The sequence below is a fragment of the Lissotriton vulgaris genome, chromosome 10, assembly GCF_964263255.1.
Source record: "Lissotriton vulgaris chromosome 10, aLisVul1.2, whole genome shotgun sequence".
Lineage (NCBI taxonomy): Eukaryota > Metazoa > Chordata > Amphibia > Caudata > Salamandridae > Lissotriton > Lissotriton vulgaris.
In genome coordinates this window covers 32,433,857-32,450,036 of record NC_141698.1, presented here as the reverse complement: position 1 = coordinate 32,450,036, position 16,180 = coordinate 32,433,857, and the positions used below count along the sequence as shown (strand labels likewise).

At 49.4% G+C, this 16,180-nt stretch overlaps 1 protein-coding gene across 5 annotated transcripts in view; it reads right to left on the bottom strand.

Moving 5' to 3' along the window:
- The window catches only part of LOC147684424 (catechol O-methyltransferase-like), a 195,297-nt gene that overhangs the window by 52,161 nt on the left and 126,956 nt on the right, over positions 1-16,180 (bottom strand). The gene's annotated exons all lie outside the window — the stretch shown is intronic.

Sequence of the window (16,180 nt, the reverse complement as noted above, 5' to 3'; positions counted from 1 at the left end):
GGGTGGGGCTGAGTGAAGATCCTTGTGGTACGCCGCAGATGACTTCAGTGGCCTCTGACTTGAATGGTGGAAGGCGGACTCTCTGGGTTCTTCCGGTGAGGAACGAGGTGATCCATTCCAGTGCTTTTCCTTGGATTCCGACGTTTCTGAGGCGTTGTAAAAGGGTGCTATGACAGACCGTGTCGAAGGCTGCGGAGAGGTCGAGGAGGATGAGGGCGACTGTGTCTCCATTGTCCAGTAGAGTTCTAATGTCGTCTGTTGCTGCGATGAGGGCGGTTTCAGTGCTGTGCTTGGCTCGGAAGCCGGATTGTGAGGAGTCGAGGGATTTGTTGGTTTCGAGGAATGCGGCGAGCTGGTTGTTGACCGCTTTCTCGATGACTTTGGCCGGGAATGGGAGGAGTGAGATAGGGCGGTAATTTTTGAGTTCGGTGGGGTCAGCTGTGGGTTTCTTCAGGAGGGCGCTGAGTTCGGCATGTTTCCAACTTTCCGGGAAGGTTGCGGAGTTGAGGGAGCAGTTGATGACGTCTCGAAGGTGTGGTGCTATGATGGAGTCTGCTTTGTTGAAGATGTGGTGAGGGCAAGGGTCTGTGGGGGATCCTGAGTGGATAGAGTTCATCAGACGGATGGTGTCCTCAGTGGAGATTGGCTTCCAGTCATTGAGGATATTCAGGGGGGGTGGGGGTCCTGCAGGGGGTTGGGTGGGTTGGTCTTCGGGTCGGTTGTCGAAGCTGTTGTGGATGTCTGCAATTTTGTTGTGGAAGAATGAGGCTAGGGAGTCGCAGAGGGCTTGAGAGGGGGTGATGTCGTTGGAGTTGGCCGAGGGGTTGGTAAATTCCTTGACGATGTTGAATAATTCCTTGCTGTTGTGGGCGTTGTTATCTAGTCGGTCCTTGAAAGCGGCTTTCTTTGCATTTCGGATCAGTTGGTGGTGTATGCGGGTGGCGTTTTTGAAGGCGTCCTTGGTGCTGGTGGTTGGGTCTTTTTTCCAGGCCTTCTCAAGGGAGCGGCAGAGTTTCTTGGATTTCTTGAGATCATCGTTGAACCAGGAGGCCTTCTTGCTGCCTAGTTTGATGTGTCGTTTTTTCAGTGGTGCTAGGATGTCGGCGCTGTTGGATAACCATTGGGTGAGGTTGGTGGCTGCTTGGTCTGGGTTAGAGGAGTGGGCTGGGGGGTTTTGAAGAAGCGATGAGGAGATCTGGTCGATGGTGATTTTGTTCCAGTTTCTTTGCAGAGTGGGTTGGGGGTGGTTGTTGGATGTGGGCTTGTTGTAGGTAAAGTGAACGCAGCTGTGGTCAGTCCAAACGAGAGCTGTGGTGTGGCTGAAGGAGACATGTTTGCTGGAGGTGAAGATAGGGTCGAGTGTGTGACCTGCGATGTGGGTGGGGGTAGTGACATGTTGTTTCAGTCCGAGGTTGGCGAGGTTGTCCAAAAGGGTGGTTGTGTTGCGGTCGTTGTTCTTTTCAAGGTGAAAGTTGAGGTCTCCCAAAAGGATGTAATCCTCGGAGGGGAGCACGTGTGGAGTGATGAAGTCCGTGATGTCTTCACTAAATTGTGAGCGGGGTCCTGGTGGCCTGTAAAGGAGGGTGCCTCTGAGTGTGGTCTTGGGGTCAGTGTGGATCTGGAAGTGAAGGTGTTCAGAGTTGGCGAGATTGACGTCTGAGCTGATTGAGATGCGGATGTATTTCTTATGGACGATAGCGATGCCTCCTCCTGTGTGGCCGGTACGGTCCTTGCGAATGATCTTATAGCCTTCCGGAAGGCAATGGTGATGTCTGGGGCTGATGTGGCGTTCATCCATGTTTCTGTTAGGAAGGCGACGTCCGGAGAGATGGTGTCTAGTAGATTCCAGAGGTCAATGGCGTGCCTGTGGACCGAGCGGGTGTTGAGCAGGATGCATTGTAGGTGGTTGGGGTCGGATATCTGTTGTGTGTTCGTAGATGAGGAGTTGTTCTTGGTGCCGTCGAACTTGCAGGAATTGCAGGAAAAGGGTCCATGGGTGTGTCCAGGAGCGGCTTGGACGCAGCTGGGGGAGCGGCCGGGGTTAAGGGCTAGGAGGGTGGTGGTATCGTAAGTGATGCGAGTGGACTGGGCATTACGGGGACCAGGGGGTCTGGCGCTAGGCGCGGTCCAGGCGCGGACGGGCGTAGACGGGCTTACTTTTGGCGCACCTTCGGCGCGGCCGTAGCGCGTGGACGCTGCGCGTGGGTACATCTGTCCATAAATGGATAGTGGGGGGGCGGAGCGTGGGAGGGTCAGCTTGGGAGGCGGGAGCGGGGAGGAGACACGGGGGCAGGTAAACAAACAGCAAAATGACGGTGGGGTAGCGCGATTTAAGCAGTACACGCGCTAAAGTTGCCAGTGATCAGGAGCACTGATCAAATCAACAATTTAAATTATAGCGCAGGAAAAACGCTATTAGTCAAATGTCAGCTACAATTCTTGACTGAAAGAAAAACGATAAACGATACCAAGTGCTATACAGGAGCGCTATGCAGAGGAGAAGGCAGGCGCTGTGCAGCAGTACACTCTCTGTAAGGTAGGGCTCGAGGAGGAGCGAGTGGGAGTGACCTCTGAGAGCGAGAGTCAGACGGTCTGTCTCTCTGGCCCCTCATGCTCACTGCCTCCCTCACTCTGCTCACTCATTCTCCAGGTTATCCCAGCCCTTCGGTCTCCAAACACGACAGCTTTCTACACCTTTCATTTAAATACATGAAAAATAAAATTACTACGAAGAAGAGCGCGTTAACTATCCGAGTCCCCAAAGGCTCCCCTTGAGCGGATTCCCTCAGTTCAGATTTAGTCTCTCCCTCTTTCATGTGTCCTTTCCCCTTCCTTACCAATAGAATAACATTTAATGCCCTAACCCTAGCCTTCCGGTCATTCCACGGATACTGCTATATGAAGAAGAGGCTTGGCGCATATAAACAGCCTTGTTCTCTCCGATCAGGTTCCTTGAACCTGTTGTGCAACCACGAGTTAGGAAAGCTCAATTAGGGGGCAGATCCTTTTCACTCAGGGCTGCCATGCTCGGGAACACCTTGCCAAACGCTTTGCGACAAATTCTCTCTGAAACCATTTTCAGGAAAGCAGCCAAGACTTGGCTGTTCAACCAGTATAAATTCCTTGCACTCTGTGTTTAACGTAGGCTGCCATGCACAACACCAGTCGCTACAGCGCCGGGACACCTCCTAGGAGGTAGCTGTTCGCGCTCTACAAAATGACAGTATTATTATTATTTTTCCCCACCACCTGCCTTGTGTATCGCTCCTTTCTCCTCATCACTCACCTCCTAGTTCACTCCTTTCTCCTCACCCACAGCCTCGTGTAACATACTGCTCACACCCACATTCATCAGCCTCATGCCTCCATTCCTTCCTCCCCTCATTCCTGACTCTTTCTAGCAGTTTTCCATGTTTCTCAAATATTTCTGATTTCCTCTCTTCAGGTTATCATTTTTCTTACCAGAAATCTACTCTTCCCTCGTGTCACTTTATTCAAATTCTAGGCAATGCAGAAAACTTTTGTCCTGCCCCCCCTCTGCGGCAAGGGTACACTTCCAAGGTTCAGGCAGCCTGGTTCAATTTTGAACCACACATACACACCGTGCAGCAAAATGAGCAATGCTCCACATGACACCCACAAGGGCTGCTCTTTTGTTGAGGTAGAAGGGGGATGGGAGATCACTGCTTCACCTCCCAGCACAGTTCGCCCCTTTGCATCCTGGTAAATGCAGTTCAATTTGAACGCTTACTTGAAAGTTTGCAGAGTGTTTCATCAAAGTTGGTGCAGGTTAGTGCTGTTATTCTCTAGACTGTGTTATCATGCACTGCATTTATTATGATGCATCGGGGTAAACTGAGTGCTAGAGTGTCAGGCAGTGTGCGCCCACCCCCCTCCTCTTTTGTTGAGGTACTTAGTAACATTTGCACATTTTTTCAAATGTTGCTTCCTAGCATTCGCAGAAATGTTTAGTCTAAACAGAAAATACTTTTGCAAAAACAGAAATTCATATTTTTTTCTAGCTGTAATGTGACTGACTTGTGGAATGAATCAATGACAAACGGTCTTGCAGCTCTGTTAACTGAATTAATTATTTCACCTTTTAGTTTGAAGTTATGGGTACATAGATATTTCAGAGAAGGTGGAATTTGAAGCTTATTTCTTTAAAATAGATTACGTTCTGCGAGTTATTTTACAGGCAGCACATTTACCGGCAAATCATGGCCTTTTGAGAAGCAGGATTGCAAACTTAAAACTGAGTGTTACTCCAATTCTCTTAACCTTGCATTCTGCTATCTAGTCCCAACCACGTTGCAGAAGCCCAGGTGAGCAGGGGCGTTTTGCACCAGGTATACGCAAAGCTGTGAGATGGGCAAATGGGTTATAAGCCGGGCCGGACTGGGAACCAAAACCGGCTCTGGCAAAGTGGGGGGGGTGTGTTCAGGTTCGACCGAGCTCTTTGCCAGGGCCGCTTTTCAGCCGATTTTGTTACAGGGCCGATTTTGCTAACGGCCCCTAGGGGCCCAAAACCGGCGCCCACCCTTGCGGCCGACTGGGGGATTTCCCGGTGCCCGCAACGGCCAGCCAGTCTGGGCCTGGTTATAAGAGGTTTTGTCGGAATCCATATCTGGCATAGAAAGTACACGTCACTGTGACGCAAATAATGTCAGATGTTGATGAAGAAGTAGGCTCAGTATTTGCTATGCCCCAGGTGATCTCCACAGTAAACAATCATGTGATGATGCACAAATATGACACAGGCAGCCACAGTATTTACTGTTCATTTAATAACCTGCGCCTGATGATAGATATTTTAAAAATTGAAAACAAAAAATTGAAAGTTTACCAAAGCTGTGATCACTTTAGTGTGCTGCCAAAAAGTTTTTGTACTGCGCAATTGCGCTGTTCGCTAAATCCGGAATCTCAATAAAAATGTTTAAAAAGATGATACAGTAGGCAATCATCGGCAAAGAGATCAATCACGGGGACGAAGCATTTATTTATTCCTCAGCCCTAATCCATTTGTGTAGCTCATCGTTTTGAGATAAAGAATGTTCCCTTGGCGTCCCTGCAACTGGCCAAGTTACCTTCTAATGTAAAATCCCATAGCACAATATCAGGCCTGGGATCTATTACAATGTCCTTTCTTGTCCAAGTTCTTATGCAAATTATATTTCTTCCGGGACTTAAAAAAAGTATTTGCAACATAATTATAGATATGAAATGGTGTGGCGGCAGCACCAGGGATGGAGTCACTGACGCCTTCTAAGGAGTTATCGTAACACTACACGCCTCAGACAGGATTCATTACCCAATAATGTCTGATGAGTCCTGGGCATTCATTCCAACACATGGAGAGCTCTTGATTGAAGCACAACCCCAAAGGGCACAGAGATTCAAGGCAGCGTGTAGGGATTCAGCACAAGCAGTATGAAGCGCCATTTCTGAGGCCCCGGGCATCTACATTGAGCATTAGGTCCTTTGTGGACTTCTAAGTGATGTTTGACCTCACCAAACCTGGTGGTGCTCTTCTGAGCAGTGGGGCCAACTGGTGGTGGCCACAGAGAGGCCACTCTATGAACTTCTCCAAACTCCACCACGGTCGGAGGAAGGGCGGAAGATCCTCGTCACACAAGAGACTGGCAAAATAAGAGATACTTTTCTAGTCTAGTCTAGTCTGGATACTTGTATTACGCAGCATATCACATCCCGAGGGAGTCTCATGGCAGTGGACATGTCAGATGGATGGACCTTGTGGCTGAGAGGAGGATAAAAGGGCCTTTCCGATGTACACCTGAGCGTATCAGAGGGCAATGAGGGAATATTAAACCGCCAATGAACACAGTGCCCAATCTGAAGCAACAGCCACTTATCACAAAGAAGGAACCAACCAACAGCCACCACCCTACATATAAAGTAGAGGGACAATGACATCACCCACAGTCATTCAATCTCCAACATGCCTTGCTTACACACTCACCCAACAACAACCTGCTAGACTCTCCAATACCCACGCAGACACACCCAGACAACAAACAGCAGCCACAGATGCTCTGCTAAGGGTCAAGACAGGAAGCTTCCCACACTACAGGTCAGGTGACAAAAATAAGACAATAACTAGGTTGGGACTATCGCTGCACAACTGTCCAAGACATGCAAGGAATGTGACCTCCTCAGACATGAGGCCCTAACCACCACCCATCTGCACACACATGACACATACAAAATGCATGCCTGCAGGACATGGAGTCTCAGACGCCCAGCCACGTAACAGTCAGGGTGCAGAACAAGGAGGCTTCGCTTGACAAAGGGTTCCCTCAACGTTACTGTCTACACAGGCAAAGCACAAAACTAAGAAAAATGGAAAGTTGAACCATACATCATCTCAACGAAGAATTCCCTTGACCAGACTCCAACACAAAACACGTCATCACAACTACGCTCACACACTATATCCCCTGACATCCACCTCATGTTACTAAACGACACAGCACAACAACTCTCACACCTTCTCCATCTTCCACACACACATGCCACCACATAACTGTAGTTCGGCACTCCAACACGCCCCACCCCCAGTCACAATAACTGGCTAAACCAATATGACCGCGTGCCAAGCTGAAGAAAACCCATGATATGCACCCATTAAGTACCACGCCTTCTGGAAACTGCCCCAGGCAAAGTCGGAACTTCTTCCAAACACAATGTGACCGTCTCCAGTATACCGAAACATTATTGACAACACAACAATCAAACACTAAAGCACTCCAGCACTGCAAACATTGAAACCAGACGGTCAGCATGTAAAGAAGTACTCACCTGAAACACACTATGTTATGTTATAACATTTTATAGAGCGCGGCAGCTGCCCCAGCACAGAGGCGTCCCGGCGCAAACAGCAGTAAGAACCAAACAGGGGTGAGGCAGAAAGGTCTACAACAGCGGAAAGAGATGTGTTTTGACGGATTTCCAGAAAGCTGGGTAGTTGTTCATACGGATCTGTGCTGGAAGCGAGTTCCAGAGTTTTGCCGCCATAACACGAAACGAGCACCCCCCGCGTGTACCTTCCTTATCCGGGGGACCACTACCAAATTTTTCCTCAAAGAACGGAGTTGGCGTGTAGGTACATATGGCAGAAAGAGGTCGGCCAATATTCCTGGAGTAGCATGATTCAAAATCTTGAAGGCCAAGCAGAGAGCCTTAAACTCAATCCGCCTGGCCACGGGCAATCAATGGAGTCGGCAAATGGCATCTGACACAGGACAAGAATTTCTGCCTTATTTGACCATAGATATAGTGAATTGCCATAATCCAGTCTCGACAAAATTGAGGCCTGGATGATGACTTGCTGGGTTGGTGCGTCGAAAAAAACCAGGAGGGTATGAGCACTCGCAGCAGCCCAAAGCATGTCCCAACCACCTTCTTTGTTTGGACTTGGAAGCTATGGGCCGAGTCCACCCACACCCCTAGATTCTTTACCACCTGCTTGGGGGGGGGGGGGGGGGGGGCAGCATTACCAAGGGTTTCCGGCCACCAGTGCTCAGTCAAGAGCCCAGGGTCGTTCCCTACCAACAACACCTCAGACTTGTTAGCATTAAGCTGGAGACAGTTGGCAGTCATCCACACGGCAACGGCAACGAGATCGCTCCGAAACTTGGGAGCGCCCTGTGTGGGGTCGTCCGAGAGTGCCACTATCAACTGTGTGTCATCAGCGTATCAGCGTAGGAGACCATAGTCTGACTCTACTCTTGGCTACCAGAGACGGGGGTTGGACGTACAGGTTAAACAGCAGTGGGCTCAGAGAGGAGCCCTGTGGCACCCCTTGTTTGATGTTGTGAACACCTGAAACGTCCTCCCTGCAAGAAATGAGGAGAGCCACTCCAAAGCGGTGCCACCTATGCCTACCTCCCGCAGACGTTGCAGCAAGATGGAATCGGAAGCCGTATCGAATGCCGCACTAAGGTCCAATAATATAAGTACTGAAGTGTGCCTGGCATCTAGTGCAGTCCAGAGATGTTCGGTCACGGCCAGGAGCGCTGACTCCGTGCTGTGGCCCGGACGGAAACCATTCTGGGAGGGGTCTAAGATGTTATTGGTGTTCAGGAAATCTGTTAGTAAGGAGTTAATATAGGCCTCAGTAATCATAGACACCCATGGCAGGAGGGAAATAGGGCAGAAGTTCTCTGGCTTAGATTAATCATGGGTGGGTTTTTTAAGCAGAGGTACCACCTTGGCCTGTTTCCAGGCCCTCGGAACAACCGCCATGGCAAGCGATCTATTGATCACCTGGCCAAAAGGTGCCAAGAGCACAGGCAGAATTTTCCTGAATTGATTGGGCTTGAGAGGGTCAGCAGGAGAGCCAGATTTAATTTTGCTGCACTAGATTCAAACACCACCATTCAAACGAAAAACTGACCGACTCCATTACAGTCAACGAATAAAACAGACCACAAAACACTCCCAACATATTCTGCTTCCTTTACCACACTCCGGACAAATCTTCCCATTTGTACAGAAGGATGACTCAGGTGATACTTATGGCTATCGCTCACAACACTCCAGTGTTACTTGTGGCTATCACTCACAACAATCCGGTGATACTTGTGGCTATCACTCACAACAATCTGGTGATACTTGTGGCTATAAACCACAACACTCCGGTGATACTTATGGCTATCACTCACAACACTCCGGTGAAACTTGTGGCTATCAGCCACAACACTCCAGTGGAATGTGTGGCTATCACTCACAACACTCTGGTGATACTTGTGGCTATCAGCCACAACACTCCGGTGATACTTGTGGCTATCACTCACAACAATCTGGTGATACTTGTGGCTATAAGCCACAACACTCCAGTGAAATGTGTAGCTATCACTCACAACACTACGGTGATACTTGTGGCTATCACTCACAACACTCAGGTGAAACGTGTGGCTATCAGCCACAACACTCCAGTGAAATGTGTAGCTATCACTCACAACACTACGGTGATACTTGTGGCTATCACTCACAACACTCAGGTGAAATGTGTGGCTATCACTCACAACACTCCGGTGATACTTGTGGCTATCAGCCACAACACTCCGGTTATACTTGTGACTATCACTCACAACACTCCGGTGATACTTGTGGCTATCAGCCACAACACTCCAGTGAAATGTGTAGCTATCACTCACAGCCACAAGTATCACCGTAGTGTTATCACTCACAACACTCAGGTGAAATGTGTGGCTATCATTCACAACACTCCGGTGATACTTGTGGCTATCAGCCACAACACTCCGGTTATACTTGTGACTATCACTCACAACACTCCGGTGATACTTGTGGCTATCAGCCACAACACTCCAGTGAAATGTGTAGCTATCACTCACAACACTACGGTGATACTTGTGGCTATCACTCACAACACTCAGGTGAAACGTGTGGCTATCACTCACAACACTCCGGTGATACTTGTGGCTATCACTCACAACACTCAGGTGATACTGTGATACTTGTGGCTATCACTCACAACGCTCAGGTGATACTTGTGGCTATCACTCACAACACTCAGGTGATACTGTGATACTTGTGGCTATCACTCACAACGCTCAGGTGATACTTGTGGCTATCACTCACAACACTCCGGTGATACTTGTGGCTATCACTCACAAGACTCAGGTGAAACGTGTGGCTATCACTCACAACACTCCGGTGATACTTGTGGCTATCACTCACAACACTCGGTGATACTTGTGGCTATCAGCCACAACTCTCCGGTGATACTTGTGGCTATCAGCCACAACACTCCGGTGATACTTGTGGCTATCACTCACATATCCACGGGGTACTAAACTTCCCCCACATTTTCATTCCATAGGGAACGCCCACTTGTAACTTTTCCTTACACGTTACTTCTCTTCTCTCTACATCGCACTCATAGGGTACACACACATGCAGCTTCTCACAACAGGGTACGACTCTTTCACACTTTAGCGCACTACAGGGTACGCCCTGCAAACAACCTGTCACGGGGTGTTGCTCTTCCCCAACTTCGCATACCATAATATGACAGAACAAAAGGCCCACCGATGACAATGCAGGAAATTACATTACATCTGGGGTATTTAAACTGTGGGGCGCGACCCCCAGGGGGGCCGTGGAGTGATAGAAAGGGGGTTGCGCATTCCTGGTCACACTTCTGCCCAGGCCAGTAGGACTACAAGGGCTTCAGCCCCCCTCCTCCTCCGCTCGGTGTCTCAGCCCAGGCTGCTGCAGTGCAGTTGAGGCTGCTGGGGGCTGGGCTGGGCAGTGTCTGGAGTCTTATCTCCGGCACGCCTGCGTTTTTCACAGGTCATTAAAGACCATTATCATATTTGCATACTTTGTAAACTGATTACAGAGGCTTCGGTTTTTCTAGTTCCACTACCCCCTGGGCCCCCTCTCTGCCTATTCCTTACATTTGCCTTTTACAGTTACTGGGGTAGTGTGAGAATGCATTTCATGAAAAGGAATATAAAGTAGGGGTGCCAAAAGAAAAAAATGCCAGCCCTGTGTTGTTTAAAGAGCCTGCAAAGACGTCCTCTTGACCCTAAATAGACATAAATAAAAAAATATGCATTCATTTGTTATGTGACTTTTCTGTCTTTGTTCCCTTTAATTATCAGTCATGGATCATTGAGGCAGCCATAGAACACAATTAAAAGTGCTTTCTATCTAGATTTGCTGTCCTAAGTATGCACAGATAAGTGCTGAAAATACAGCTTTAGGTGACTGCTTATTTTTGTACCATCCCAGACATCAAAATAATGAGCTGGCAACACTAATCGTAGGACTGGGTGCGGGGCAGCACTGATAGGGGAAGAGAGGGAGTACTGGGGTGGGTGCTGAGCAGTGATTAATTTGTAATAAAACATGTGTCAGGGCCCTCACCAGTAGACCATGCAACTTTAACCACCCACCCATTGCCTTGCCTGAGCGGCCAGTGACAATACCAACGCAACTACGAACCATAACACTTGTACAAGTGTGACTATTCAGACTATTTCAAGCCTCCAAAGCTTTAACCCCTTAAATGCTGCCGTCAGCCAACGGTCGTCACAAGCACTACCTTGGTATTGCTGCGCACGTCCGTTGGCCGACGCGGCTGCACCCGTTCCTTCGAACGTTCAGCACTGGCGCAGAACGTTCGAAGCAACAAACGGGATAAGAATGGCATTGTCAGGAGTTTATCATTTTTAATGTATATTGAATTAATTAACAGCTGTACTGCTCGTCTCTAAATTACACAGATTAGAAAGAGCCACCATGTGGCAGACTCTCATAGTGCCAGTGTGCACAATTAGATGCCAGTGTGCCGAGCACCGGAAACCACCTGCTCAAATTAGGCACTGGTGCTGAGGTAGCAGGGGAAAGGGACATTAGTTCAAGAAGGTGTTGAAGAACAAAGGTGTGGAAGATGAATGGGGGACTGAACAGGTGTAAGATACAAATAGACAAAAATTTGAATGGAGAGACTTGAAGTGAATGAGAAGTGCTGACGGGGCCAGAGAGGCGATGAGATAAATGCGAGAGACTGATAGAGATGAGGGCAGTGAAAAGGCAGAATGGCAGAAGGTAGTTAAAGGTGAAGTGAGAGGATGAATGGGGAGAGTTCAGAAATTGTAACAAGGGGTGATAGAAGTGGCCTGCAAAGTGAGAGAGAGATCCGAGATTAGGAGAGGAGAGGGGGTGATAGGTAAACTGCTTAACTCTGCACAAGACCACCAGGGTTTTAAAGGACCCCTGCTGTCCCGGCCAGGGCCAGGTGAGCTTCTAATGCAGAGTTCTTCAATCTGTGGGACACGCCCCCCCCCCCCCCACCCCCCCCCCCCCAGGGTGGTGCGACACCATCTCGGGGGGGCGCACTCCACACTAAGATCTTCCCTTTGTGGTGTTTTACTGTCCTGCGTTGCAAGTCTTCACCCATTTCAAATGGGAATCTTTTTATTGTAGAGCTGACAGAGGGTTGGAGGGGGAGGGAGGGGAACTAGATAAGGCCCTATGTGATGTAAAGAGCTGAGTTAACTGTCCCAGGAGGGGGTTCATTCTTAGAGCTGAAATGCTTCAGCTGCAGTGGGGGCAGGGAATCTCCTGCTAAAAACGAAAGCAAGGAAACAGACAGTCCTGTTTGAGTTTATAGCAGAGGAGAGTCCATGCCTCCCACTGCAGCTGAAATGACCATCTGTTTCTTGCTTTAACTTTTAGCAGAGGAGACATCCTGCCTCCCACTGCAGCTGAAGCATTTAAACTCTACAAGTTTAACCCCGTCCTGGGAGGGTTAGCTCTTAGCAAAAGGAGACAGAGTTTCTTTTAAATTTACACAGGGCTTCAAGTTGCCAAAAGTAGTCACTGTTCTACTTTCACTTTTATTGGTCAAGGGCCCCACCGGGTCGGAAGTATCACCGGCAGAGCGAGCTCCTTTGCGTATACAGTAGCGTTCAAGCCTTGAAGATTCGCGTGAACGATGAAACACCTGTCGGCTGGCTGCTGTTTTCATGTCATGAAAATAAAGAACTGAGGATTTCAGTCTACACAAGACTCCTTCGTCATTCTGCTACCTTACCCTTTGCAATTTTGTACTCATCCAATGATATTACTATGGTGTGTACTTCTGAATGTGTGTGCATAGGGTACTTGTTCTTAATGTTTAGGGTCTCGCCGGCCTTCTGGCTAGACCACCGAGTGGTTTCACAGGTTTTCCATTCACCCAGTTGCACCACCAATCTATGGTTGCTATTCTGTAAACTCATGCGCGTTTGATCTCTAGCAGTGCGCCCATCTTTTACTGACATTTAAACCTTTCTTTCTGTTAAACAACAAGTTTAAACAGCCATGACCAGGGCACAAGTCCTAAAAAAAGAAGTGGGGGGAAGCGGACGTCACGACAGGAAGTGACGTCACGAAAGGTGGCTTGCACTCAGTTGCAGTTTATAGATATCGAGCTCCCAGTAAAATAAGTGGGGGTGCGCCGTCCACCCGCATGGTACACCGACTCGAGGCCTGGTCATGTCAACGTAACCAGCAGCAGAACAGCTGTGGTGCTCATCTCACCACACACCCGCATCAGAAGACTTCTCTACTTCAGGCAACGGAGTTGTGGTGTCCTGCAACCACATCACAGACATGGTGAGGTCTGCTGCAGGACCGGCACCCCAGAAGTCACTTCCTGGCCTCCCTGAACTGGTGGAAGGTGCAGGAAACAGCTTCATTCTCTGCTTGCGGGGACATGCGCCGCATGACGGGTGTCTGGAAAGCGATGACTCTCTGCTCCGCAGAGCACTGCTCCTATCCTGGATTGCGCCAAGCAGCTGCTGAATGGTGCGATCACTAGGCGCTTCAAGCAGACACTAGAAATTTTTACGGTAAATAATGTGATTGGATGGTCAACAAGCATTTGCAATGCAATAGGTCTCGCATTTACGAGAGCTTGAGCTATTGGCATTGTAAATGGCAATGCCTTTTATTTTTGTGTTGATTTTAAAACAGATAAATAAAAGGCATTGTCATTTACAATGCCAACAGCTTGAACCCTTGCAAATGCGAGACCTATTGCATTGCAAATGCCAGCACCCGTGCTAAACATTTTTTTTTAAATAGTTAGTAAAGACCGTGTCCTGTCTGCAACAGCAGGCAGGACAGAGCTATTTGAGAAAATAGTGCTCGAAGGCTGTAATTAAAGCCTATGGAGTAACAACACATGTAACGGGGTGTCGCCATGGGAGGTTACAAAATGAAACAAGATGGTACTAAGGAGGGACTACTAAGCCTATGGACCAATGAACAGCCACAGTTTACAATGGACAATTACACAAGCCAATGAAAAATATGGGCAGAGAGTGGGCGGAGCTTCAAGTCCCAACCTGAATACAGTATGCCTCGCAGAGCAGCGCATGCCCTGCCCAGGCTCGACCGAAAAAGGGCATGACCTGGCCCACAACCAATAGGAGCAGGAGGGCTTTATTCCAAAGAAGAGTAATGACCATCTCTTGAACAAAGCATCCCTCCTCTCCAAGAAAGGGGTGTCTTTAGTGTTTGCCACAACCTCTACCGAGTCCTGCAGGGCCCTCCTTGGACATGGGACGCTTGAGCTAAGGAAAAACTACTGTTCGGTCTCAGGGGTCACCCCATACCTCCCTTCCCTGCGGCAGTCACAGTTTTCATGGAAAAACTTGATCGATTCTTTAGTGTCACCAATGTTATCTCATATTGCCTTGCCTGGAGTATTTGCTTTTCCCAGATGGTGTGTTTCTGTAATTTTCTCATGCAATATGTGACTCGTGTGCAGTGCACACTGTGATGGGAGTCCCCTCCCAGTGTCTGGGTGGGTTCAGTTTGTGGGTGGGTGCTCACAACGAAGCACAAATGGAGTGCTCCAGAGTTCAGGCTGAAAAAAGGGGAGGGTTTCTCACAGCGCCTGTCAGTGGTTCAGAAAGATTTCCCGAGTACATGTTCATCCAATCCTTGGCCTCTGCAGAGCGCACAGGCTACTGGGTCACGTGTGCCAACTGCACGTTCCATTTTACAAGAAAGTGAGTGAATGATGTGCACAGAGCTGTTGAAATACAGAGAGCACTGAAGGTGAGGTGGCAGATAGAGTGAGTGAGTGTGTGAGAGAGGGGAGAGAGGGGGTAGGGGGGAGAGAGGGGGTAGGGGGAGAGACAGCGAGAGGGGGAGAGGAGAGAGCGTGAGAGAGATGGAGGGGGAGAGATAGATGAAGGAGAGAGGGGGGTACAGAGAGAGGGTGAAAGAGAGAGAGAGAGAGAGAGAGAGAGAGAGAGAGAGAGAGAGAGAGAGAGAGAGGGAGAGAGAGAGAGAGAGAGAGGAGAGAGACCGGGAGAGAGAGAGTGAGGGGGTGAAAGAGAGAGAGAGGGTGAAAGAGAGAGAGGAGAGACCGAGAGAGAGGGGGAGAGAGAGAGAGAGGGTGAAAGAGAGAGTGAGGGGTGAGAGATAGAGAGAGGAGAGAGAGTGAGAGATAGAGGGAGCGGAGAGAGTAGAAGAGAGGGAGTGGAGAGAGACAGGGAGAGACAGAGGTGAGAGACGGAGAGAAAGAGGGGGGAGAGCGAGAGAAAGAGGAGACAGAGAGAGGGGAGAGAGAGAAGGAGAGAAAAAAAAGGAGGGAGGGGAGAGAGAGAGGGGGAGTATTGAGAGAGAGACAGAGAGCCCAATGTGGAAGCAGGTCACGTGTCTGGGTGAGGACAACTCCTGCTTTTTACGGAGTAGACTGCTTGTTCATGCAGGGGTCATCTTGCAATATATGGGATTTTAGTTCTATGGTCTGGTGGTGGGCCAGTAGTATGGTCTGGTGGTGGGCCAGTTTTATGGTCCGGTGGTGGGCCAATTTTATGGTCCGGTGGTGGGCCAATTTTATGGTCTGGTGGTGGGCCAGTTTTATGGTCTGGTGGTGGGCCAGTTTTATGGTACGGTGGTGGGCCAATTTTATGGTCCGGTGGTGGGCCAATTTTATGGTCCGGTGGTGGGCCAGTTTTATGGTCCGGTGGTGGGCCAGTTTTATGGGCCGGTGGTGGGCCAGTTTTATGGGCCGGTGGTGGGCCAGTTTTATGGGCCGGTGGTGGGCCAGTTGTATTGTCTGGTGGTGGGTCAGTTGTATGGTCTGGTGGTGGGCCAGTTTTATGGCTGTGTGTTGGCAGGTTTTGTGGTGGGTGACATTTGTGGCTGTGTGGTGGCCCAGTTTTGTGGCGGTGTGTACCGGTGCTGTAAACATTTTTAATAAAGACTGTGGGGGCAGTAGCAAGCAGCACTATGCAGGGGTGAATGTGGTCATCTCGTCACAAGCAGCGTGCATGGACCACTCGCAGTTTGTGGGTAGCAGAGCACGGATGTGTCTATATTTGTAGAATATCACCACACTCTCAAAGCGCAGCACGCGCAAACACACCTGGTCATAAAAAGTCAAGAAGTGCTATATTTACAAATGTGGGCCACTCTTTTTTTAAACCACCAAGTTGATAACGGGGGGCAACTTTTATTTTATTCCCCGGGCATGTTTTGCCCCCAAAACCGACCCTGCTTCTCTCTGTATCGAGGCGCGCCCACAGCCCTGCTTCCTGCGCCCCTTCCTCGCCGAGGCTGGAGCCAGGTGAGCCGGCCCCTCTGACCCCCTCCGCGGGGACACCTGGTGGGAATCCCACCCATG